This window comes from Papio anubis, chromosome 9, assembly GCF_008728515.1.
Source record: "Papio anubis isolate 15944 chromosome 9, Panubis1.0, whole genome shotgun sequence".
Taxonomy (NCBI): domain Eukaryota; kingdom Metazoa; phylum Chordata; class Mammalia; order Primates; family Cercopithecidae; genus Papio; species Papio anubis.
The window spans coordinates 56750276-56759295 of NC_044984.1; the positions used below are offsets into that span (position 1 = coordinate 56750276).

Consider the following 9020-nt stretch of genomic DNA (forward strand, 5'->3'; position numbering starts at 1 on the left):
GAATACTCAATAGAGAAGCCTCGCGTCCACCCGAAGGCTCTGCGAGCGCCTATGTTTCTTCCTTTTCAGACAGGATAACTCGACCTGCAGTTCTTAGAGAAAGAGGGCGACGGATCTCAAACTTTCCTTTGCAAAGCCAGTTTCTGAAAATAACACGTTCCCCCATTGATAAGTGAAGATCAGTAGCCTAAAGAAAACACTTCTTGGTAGGCACCTGGCCTTTTAGAATTGAAGGGGGAAGGGATGGCAAAGCAGTCGGCAGAAAACCCGTGTATTAGTAGCAAACTCTGGGAGACATCTACCCGGAAAGAAATTAAAAACCATTAGTTTTCCGAAGCCATTCTTATTCTGAAAGCTGATCGTTAAGAGGATCATTTACTAAAGCTCTCTCGTAGTAGCCTTTACAAAAGCTTTATTTCATTCAGTAAGAAAGCGCCCCATCCCAAATCTAAATAAACCTTACATAGATGAGGCTCTGGAATTTATCAGTTTGATTCTTTATGAAAATAGTTAGAGGTGGAGAAATCAACAGTCTCACTGAAACACCCACCTTCTGCAAGCAGGCCTGAGAATTAACTAATCAGAAGCGGACAAAAAGTAGGGATTTCAGAAAGATGACCTGACACATCCCATTGATCTTCCCTGGAACGCGACCCCCGACTCCTTATTAAGAGTCCAAAATGGTTACCAGCCAGGATGGGTCTGGGTAAGGAATCGAATTAAAACCCACTTCAATCTTCAACCTGGTCGTTTGTATTAGAAATGGGGCAGAGAGGGAGGGCATTGCTCATGGAGACTTCTTTCTCATGCTCTGATCCCCTCTCTGCGCCCCTCTACTCCGCCCCTACCCTGACCGCCCGCGAGGGAGAGACGCCGGCCGCTGGACCCGCATCTGCCCTCACCTCTCGCCTTCCCCGGGCGATCCCCCTACAGCCCCGGATCCCCGAGAAAGGGGAGGTGAGACGTGTGCACACGGGGGCTTCCGGGTCCGCGGTCCTGCAGTTGCCGCTCCGGTCCCCAGCACTGGCCGGCGACCCGAGGCGCCGCTCGCACCTACCTGCAGCCCGGCTTCCCGGTGGCGGCAACACCTAGCGATGCTCCTGCAGTTTTTGCGGGCCGGCGCCAGCCTTATCGCTCTCGCATCGCTTCCAAGATGCCAATCCGCCGTCACCATCCAGGGGCATAGGGAACCGAAGTCTGGTGCTGTGTGCTCGTGGAGGGCGGCGTGTGAGTGTGGCCCTGAGCGTGCGAGTGTGCGCGCGCGTGTGTGGCTGTGTTTCCTCCTCCGATGGCAAAGAGGGTTCAGGAATCTCTTGACATCCAAACTGGAATCCCCCTAAAGCGGGTGAAGGTGAGAGCCTGATCCTTCTCCCCGCTTCTTTATTCCACAATGTCAAAGTAATCAAAAGATTTGTTTACTGAAGAAAAGCCAAAGTCCCGCAGCCCTTGGCAGCGCCCGCGGTCGCCTGCTGTCCTCGCCGGATGCGCGCGGTGCGCTCAGCTCTCTGGACTGCAAGAATCAAGGCGATCTTGCAGCAATTACCGCTCTTATTCCATCTCTGATTTGTTTGCTTTTAAGGCCGAGTAAAGACTTTTCCTCTCGCCTCACGTCGTCTCTCCCTCTCACACACACACACACTCACACATCCTCCGTTCCCTCTCTCCCGCCCTCCCTCTTGTTCTCTGGGGAAAGGCAATTGGATGGAATGATTCACCTTCAGGAAAGCAGCCTCGGCCACGCACTTCTCGAGTTCCCTGGCTCTCGCAGGTACCGGGTCTCCAAAGTGGTGGAGTTGCTGGGAGGCTCGGGACAGGAAGGAGGAGAGGCTCTGAGCTCAGCCGATGTCCCCCCGCCAGACGCCCGCGTCCCTCGGTCCAGGTGCCCCTGTTCCCACTGCTCGCAGATAGGTCCCCGCTGTGCCCTCGCGGAGACTCTGCGCCTTCCACTCGAGTCCACTTAGCAGCAACTCCTGGCCAGCTTCAGCCCCTCAATCCCGCCTCGAAGTGCTGCGGGCAGAGATCCATGCAGCCCACCCGCTGCCCTTCTAGGCATCGTGGGCTGGAAGGAAGGGAAACCCGCCGATGTCCCCCTGGCAGCAGTGCCCTGGCACCGTCACCACCGAGAAGGTGCGAGTTCCAACATCGAACACAAGCGAGCAGGTGTCGCCTGTGTCACTTCGCTAAAGGCGGGAGGGGAGAAAGAAAGGAGCTTGGGGGAGGGGGCCGAGGAAACAAATCCAGATCACCAGCGGAGAAAGAAGCCGTTTAGCAAGCAAAGCCTCCTCTCCGCGTCCCAGCCCAGATGCTGTACTGTCAAAAGACACTGATGTTAATCTTTTAGAAAGTCGCCATAAAGGGCAGAGCCCCCTGCTCCACTCTAGAACCCTCTTCCACCCAGCCTGGCTGTCCAGTGAGTACAGAGTGACTTGGCTCCCCCATATAGTGCGGCGAGAATGCAGGAGGAGAACAGGCTCTGACACTCCAGGTTGAGTTAAGCAGTAAAATGGAATGGCAGGGCCAGGCGGCGTTGCCTCGCCTCTCTCTCCCAAAAGCCGGTTCTGTTAGCCCCAGCAACTGCCGTTGAGAGCAAACAACGGTCCTGCAGAAAAAGAACAAGACAGTAAAAGATGAGGCGGCAACTGGTATAAAAGCTGGACTATGTCTCCCTCTAGAGGGTCATCCGGATTAGAACGCTTTACTAGATGTAACAGACCAGTTTCTCTCCGTAAAGAAAAAGAAAACAGTATGCGGTTTCAGAGAATTTGTATTTTTACAAATTACAACTTCTCAAGAATTTAGAGGGAGGATTTTCACTGCAGCCCTATTAAGCAAAACCCTTGTTAAAGGAACGTCGTGATATTCATGACGCTGGAAGGTCGTGTCCTTATATGTTTGGTCAAATTGAGTGTTGGTTTAAGCGCTGTGCATATGAGTTCAAATGAAGAGTCTTCTCAGTCTCACTTTGATCATGTTTGGAGATGAACAAAACCTTTATCTAGTGATTAGAAGACTATTCAAAAATGAATAAGTAGTAAGAATAAATTCAGAAAAAGAAAATCTGAAAAAAGAAAGGGAATGCTCACCCAGGAAATCTTACAAGTCCTTTACAAGGAAGGATAACTCAAAAATCTGGTTTTGGAGCCAGTTCTCATACCTCTTTTTCAACTAGACTGATAATGGTCAAGATAGCTAAATTCCTTCCAGTTCTAAAGGTCTGTGCTTTTATATAGCTGTGATTCACTGAAACCATTGACAAATTAGGTATCACCAGCTCTCTTCACCAGCTATAAAATAGGAGTAATACTACCTACCATATATACAAAGAAATATAGAATATATGCTTCACTTAGCTATTTTATCCTAACATGCTTAGTAAATCAACCATATTTTGTATCTAAAATGCATCAAGTAATTTAATTATGTTGAGATGGTCATTTTTATAAAAAATAGCTCCACCAATTTTATATAGTTTTGTTAAATCAGTCCGAGTCAAGCTCGGTCCCATCTGTAACCTTAACATTTAGATGTTTGTGAACTTACTATTTGAGCTGGGGATTTGCTTTCAAATGTTTCTGTATGTTCAAAAATTGTGAAATATGTGTTAAAATTATTATTAAACACCCTTCCATTCACTCTGAATTTTTGGAGCAGTTCTATTTTAACTTGATAATCTAAACTAGCATAGTCATAAAGAAAGAAAAGAATGTATTTTTTTAAATAATTGAGACTAGTTGAAATCATTTAAAACAAAGCGCCAAAACTAAATAAAGCAAGTTTTACCGTAACTAATTGTTCTATGGCAGATTTGACTTGGTCTGGTAGTATACAGCAATCATTTGTTTCCAAGGAACTCTCAGATAGTCTCTTTCAAAAGATTTATGCCATCTGATTAAATATTTCATTCCACTTACATAGTAACTTATATCCAGGAAAGCAACGTTTACATTTTAAAACACCTGGCACTATTTCACTGCAAATCTTACAGTAATTTTCTGTCTGCTGTGTTAAATAGAGTGATGAAATTCAAGAAGGAATGACACTGGAAACTTGGACTCTGTACTAGAAAGAAGTCACTTACAAAATCACTTTAGAACATTGGCTTTATTTTCACACACACACACGCACACACAAAAAAAAACATAAAGCATACATTATAATCTTTCTAGCTTCTAATTCATTAACTTTTTGTGGTTGTAGAGGAATTTATAGTTTTGTCATATGGTTAAAACTTTACTTGTATTGTTTAAGTGTTGGACATTTTCAGCCTTATTTTTCTAATTAAACCCACTATGTTTTCACAAACATATGAAAAAGTAAAGAGAATAGATATATAAATTAATTACAAAATATCACAAAATTTCTTATCCAATGTCATATGATACTGAAATTCTATAATAACCTCTGTGCTTTTTGTAAATAATTCCCAATAATTTTTAGATCAAGATATTCCTATTTCCAGCATCCCCTAGACAAAACAAAATCTTTTGGATTCTCTTCAAAGAAAACAAAGTAGCAAATATTCTCCTAATTTAACAGAAATTTTTTGTTGATACTTCCTACCTTCTACAGGCATGCCTCAAAAATGTGGCAGGTTGGTTCCAAACCTCCATAAATATTGCAATAAAGTGAGTCACACAATTTTTTTGGTTTCTCAACGCATGTGAAAGTTATCTTTACACCATACTGCAGTCTATTAGGTATGCAATAGCATTTTGTCTTAAAAATGTACATATCTTACCTTGAAAATGGTTTAATGCTTTTTTTAAAAAAAAAAAAGTGTTTAATCATCTGAGCCTTCAGCGATACCTAATCTTTTTGCTGGTGGAGAGTCTTGTTTCAGTGCTGATGGCTGCTAATGGATCAGGGTAGTGATTGTTGAAGGTTGGAATTGCCGTGGCGATTTCTTAAAATAAGACAATAATGAGGTTTGCTGTGTCCATTGACTCTTCCTTTCACAAAAGATTTATCTGTACCATACAATGCTGCTTGATAGCACTTTATCCACAATAGAACTTTCAGAATTGGAGTTAGTCCTCTCAACTCTGCCACTGCTTTAGCAGTCTGGTTTATGAAATATTCTAAATCCTTTGTTGTCATTTCAACAATATTCACAGCATCTTCACCATGAGTAGATTCCATCTCAAAAAACCTACTTTATTTGCTCATCCACAGAAGCAACTCTTCTGGCATCTAGAATGGTGAATGCTTTCCAGAAGCTTTTCAATTTACTTTGCCCAGATCCATCAGAGGAATCATTATCTAGGACAGATGTAGCCTAGCAAAATGCATTTCTTAAATAAGAAGACTTGAGAGCCAAAATTACTCCTTGACCTGTGGGCTGCAGAACAGATGTTGTGTTAGCACGCATGAAAACAACATTACCTTCTTGGACATCTTCATCAGAGCTGTTGGATGACCAAACGTATTGTCAATAAGCAGTGGTATTTTGAAAGGAATCTTTTTGTGGAGCCAGTAGCTCTCAACAGTAGGCTTAAAATATTTAATAAAATATGCTGTAAACAAATGTGCTGATATCAGGCTTTCTTTTTCCATTTATAACACACAAGCAGAGTAGATTTATTATAATTCTTAAGGGCCATATGATTTTCAGAATAGCAAATGAGCATTGGTTCCAAGTTAAAGTCACCAGCTGCATTATTCTGTAACAAGAAAGTCACCCTGTCCTTTGAAGCTTTGAAGCCAGGCACTGACTTCTTTCTAGCAGGGAAAGTCCCAGATGTCATCCTCTTCCAATATAAGGATGTTTATTTATATTGAAAATCTGTTGTTTAGTGTATCTACCTTCATCAATGATCTTGGCTAGATCTTCTGGATAACTTGCTGCAGCTTCTACCTAAGGACTTGCTGCTTCACCTTGTACTTGTATATTATGGAGACAGCTTCTTTCTTTAAATCTCATGAACCAAACTCTGCTAGTTTCAAATTTTTCTTCTGAAGATTTTTTACCTTTCTCTCAGCCTTTATAGAACTGAAGAGAGTTAAGGCTTTGCTCTGGATTAGACCCTGGCTAAAAGGAATGTTGCGACTTGTTTGATCTTCTATCTAGACCACCAAAGCTTTCTCTATGTCAGCAATAAGACTGTTTTGCTTTCTTATCATTTGTGTGTTCACCGCAGTAGCACTTTTCATTTCCTTCTTGAACTTTCCCTTTGCATTCACAAGTTGGCTATCAGTTTGGCTCAAGAGGCCTAGTTCTCAGCTTTTGACATGCCCTCCTCACTAAGCTTAATCATTTCTAGCTTTTGATTTAAAGTGAGAGACATGAGACTCTTCCTTTCATCTGAACACTTACAGACCACTGTAGGGTTATTAATGGGCCTAATTTCAATATTAGGTTAGGGAATAGGGAGACCGCAGGACAGAGAGGGAGTTGGGGGAACAGCTAGTTGGCGAAACAATCAGAACCACCCAACATTTATTAATTAAGTTTGCCATCTTACATGGGCACAGTTCATTGCATCTTAAGACAATTATAATAGTAACATCAAAGACCAGTGATCACAGACCGCCATAACAGATACAAGAATAATGAAAAAGTCTGAAATACTGTGAGAATTACCAAAATCTAACACAGAGACATGAAATGAGCACGTGCTGCTGAAAAAATGGTACTGAGGGACTTGTTCAACACAGGGTTACCACAAACCTTAAATTTGTAAAAATAAAACAATAATAATAAATAAAAACAGTACTTGCAAGTGCAGTAAAGGAGGGGTCTCTAACCCCCAGGGACTGGTTCCCTCCCTGTTAGTAACCCAACCTCACAGCAGGGGTGAACTGTGGGCAAATGAGCATTACCACTTGAGCTCCATCTCCTGTCAGATCAGCTGCGGCATTAGATTCTCATAGGAGCCCAAACCCTATTGCAAACCGCACATGCAAGGGATCCAGGTTGTGCACTCCTTATGAGAATCTAATGCCTGATGATCTGAGGTGGGATAGTTTCATCCCAAAATCATCCCCCACCAACTGTTCATTGAAAACAATTGTCCTCCATGGAACCAGTCCCTGGTGCCAAAAAGGTTGGGGACTGCTGCAATCTGCAATAAAGTGAGGCACAAGTTGAGGAATAGCCATATTTGTTTAAATTGCCATCCTCCTCAAGTCTAAGCAGTAAAAAATAATTTATTTAAATGCTGAACTTAACTGGATTGTAACTCTATCATAGTTTTCCATGTTCTGTTCGCTAAAATATCACTTTGGTACACGTCAGGCTTTTTCTTTTTTGCCTTTTATAGAAAATTACTTTAGTGAAGTATAATTGACATACAATTAACTGCATGTATTTAAAGGGTACATTTTGATGAGTTTTGACATATGGGCATATCTGTGAAACCACTACCAGTCAAAATGCCAAATGTTTCCATTCCGCTAAAAGTTACCTCATACCCATTTATAATCCATATCTTCTTCCAGTCCTGTCTCTAGCATCCACTGATCTAGTTTCCATTACTATAGTTTGCATTTTCCACAGTTTATATAAATTGAATAATATTTTATGTGTTCTTTTTTGTCAGGCTTCTTTCCATTGGCATAATTATTTTCAGATCATCCGTGTTATAGTACATAGCAATAGGTCATTCTTTTTTACTTCCAAGTAGTATTTCACATTGTAGATATACCACAATTTCTGTAACCATTCACTTCTTACTGAACATTTGGGTTACTTCTAGTTTTGGGATATTAAAAATAAAACTGCTATGAACATTTGTGAAGAAGGCTTTGGGTGAATCTATGTTTTCATTGCTCTTGGGTTACTACTTAGAAATGAAATGACTGGATCATAGGGTAGGGTATGTTTAACTTAAAAACAAGAAGTATTTTCTAAAGTGTCTGTGCCATTTTGTATTCCCATCAGCCGTGGTGGAGAGCCTTTGAAGCACTTCAAGCTTTCTGCCAGAGGTTTTGTATGATATCCTGACTCCTTACCTCAAATCCCCACAACATCTTATAAAGCAGATTATATAAACCCATTTAACACACGGAAAAAAAAAAAATGAGACAATCTTCCTGTTATTACACATTGGAGCTGAGATTCAAACCAGATCTCTCTAGAGTCAGAGTCAGTCATTGATTTTTGTTTGACTTGTTTTTGTTTTTGTTTTTGTTTTCCCAGTCTCCTCTCTTTCTGCCTCCAACCCCACTAGTAAAACATGTGATCTCCTGTATCACAGGAAGATCAAACTCATTTGGATCTGGATATGGGAAAGACTTTAGCCAGAGAACCTGGGTTCGTTAGTAACATTAAAGAAAAGAGATTAGTAGGAGAGACAGAGTAAGGAGAAAAATTAGCTCTGGCTCCCCTCAGTGTTCTGCAAGATACAGTATTATAATAATTAAATTAAAACTTATGAGTCCTAGTTCATAGTTCATAGCTTGTGGGAGTGCTACCTACAAGCCATTCATCCCTACTTGTCTCCTCTTATTTTATTTGATGCTAACCAAGTTATTTCTAACTTAGGCAATAATGTATCTCTCATTTATCTTTTAAGTGTTTTTTAAAAACATTTACAGAATATTTTCATGCAATTAGGTGAACAGAAGGAAGCACAGAATTCATTCCACACGACCCAAGGTTACATGCATGTTATTAACTTATACTATCCCCATCCCCTAGCATGGTACCTAACACACAATAAATACTCTATAAATACTTTGTGATCAAAACTCAGGAAACCAAACAGGCCAACCGAATAGACACATGCCATGGAGATAAGTCAACAAGACCATTTCACAAAGCGATGTGAGAAACAGCTGAGGCAGGAAAACTGTCCTACATGCAGTAGGCAAATACAACAAACCACCCCAAAACTTAGTGACTTAAAGAAGAAACTTTTATTTAGTTCACATTTCTGTGGATTGGCAATTTGTTTTTGTCTCATTCTTCTTGACTCAGTTGGGCTTACTTATGTGTCCGAAATCAACTGGCAGTGTATTGCCTCAGTCATTATCTGACAATTGGCTGACTGTAAGCTGGAGTACTGGGGATAAGTCGGCCA

General features: G+C 41.5%; 1 protein-coding gene across 2 annotated transcripts in view; it reads right to left on the bottom strand.

Moving 5' to 3' along the window:
• The window catches only part of TAFA2 (TAFA chemokine like family member 2), a 504181-nt gene extending 501370 nt beyond the window's left edge, over nt 1-2811 (bottom strand). The window contains exon 1 of one of the 2 annotated variants that reach the window (XR_634770.4): nt 1058-2811. The gene's annotated coding sequence lies outside the window, so the exon portion shown is untranslated. The remainder of the gene's footprint in view (nt 1-1057) is intronic. The other variant, XM_003906701.4, reaches the window with a different exon arrangement.
• Nucleotides 2812-9020: the final 6209 nt, after the last annotated feature.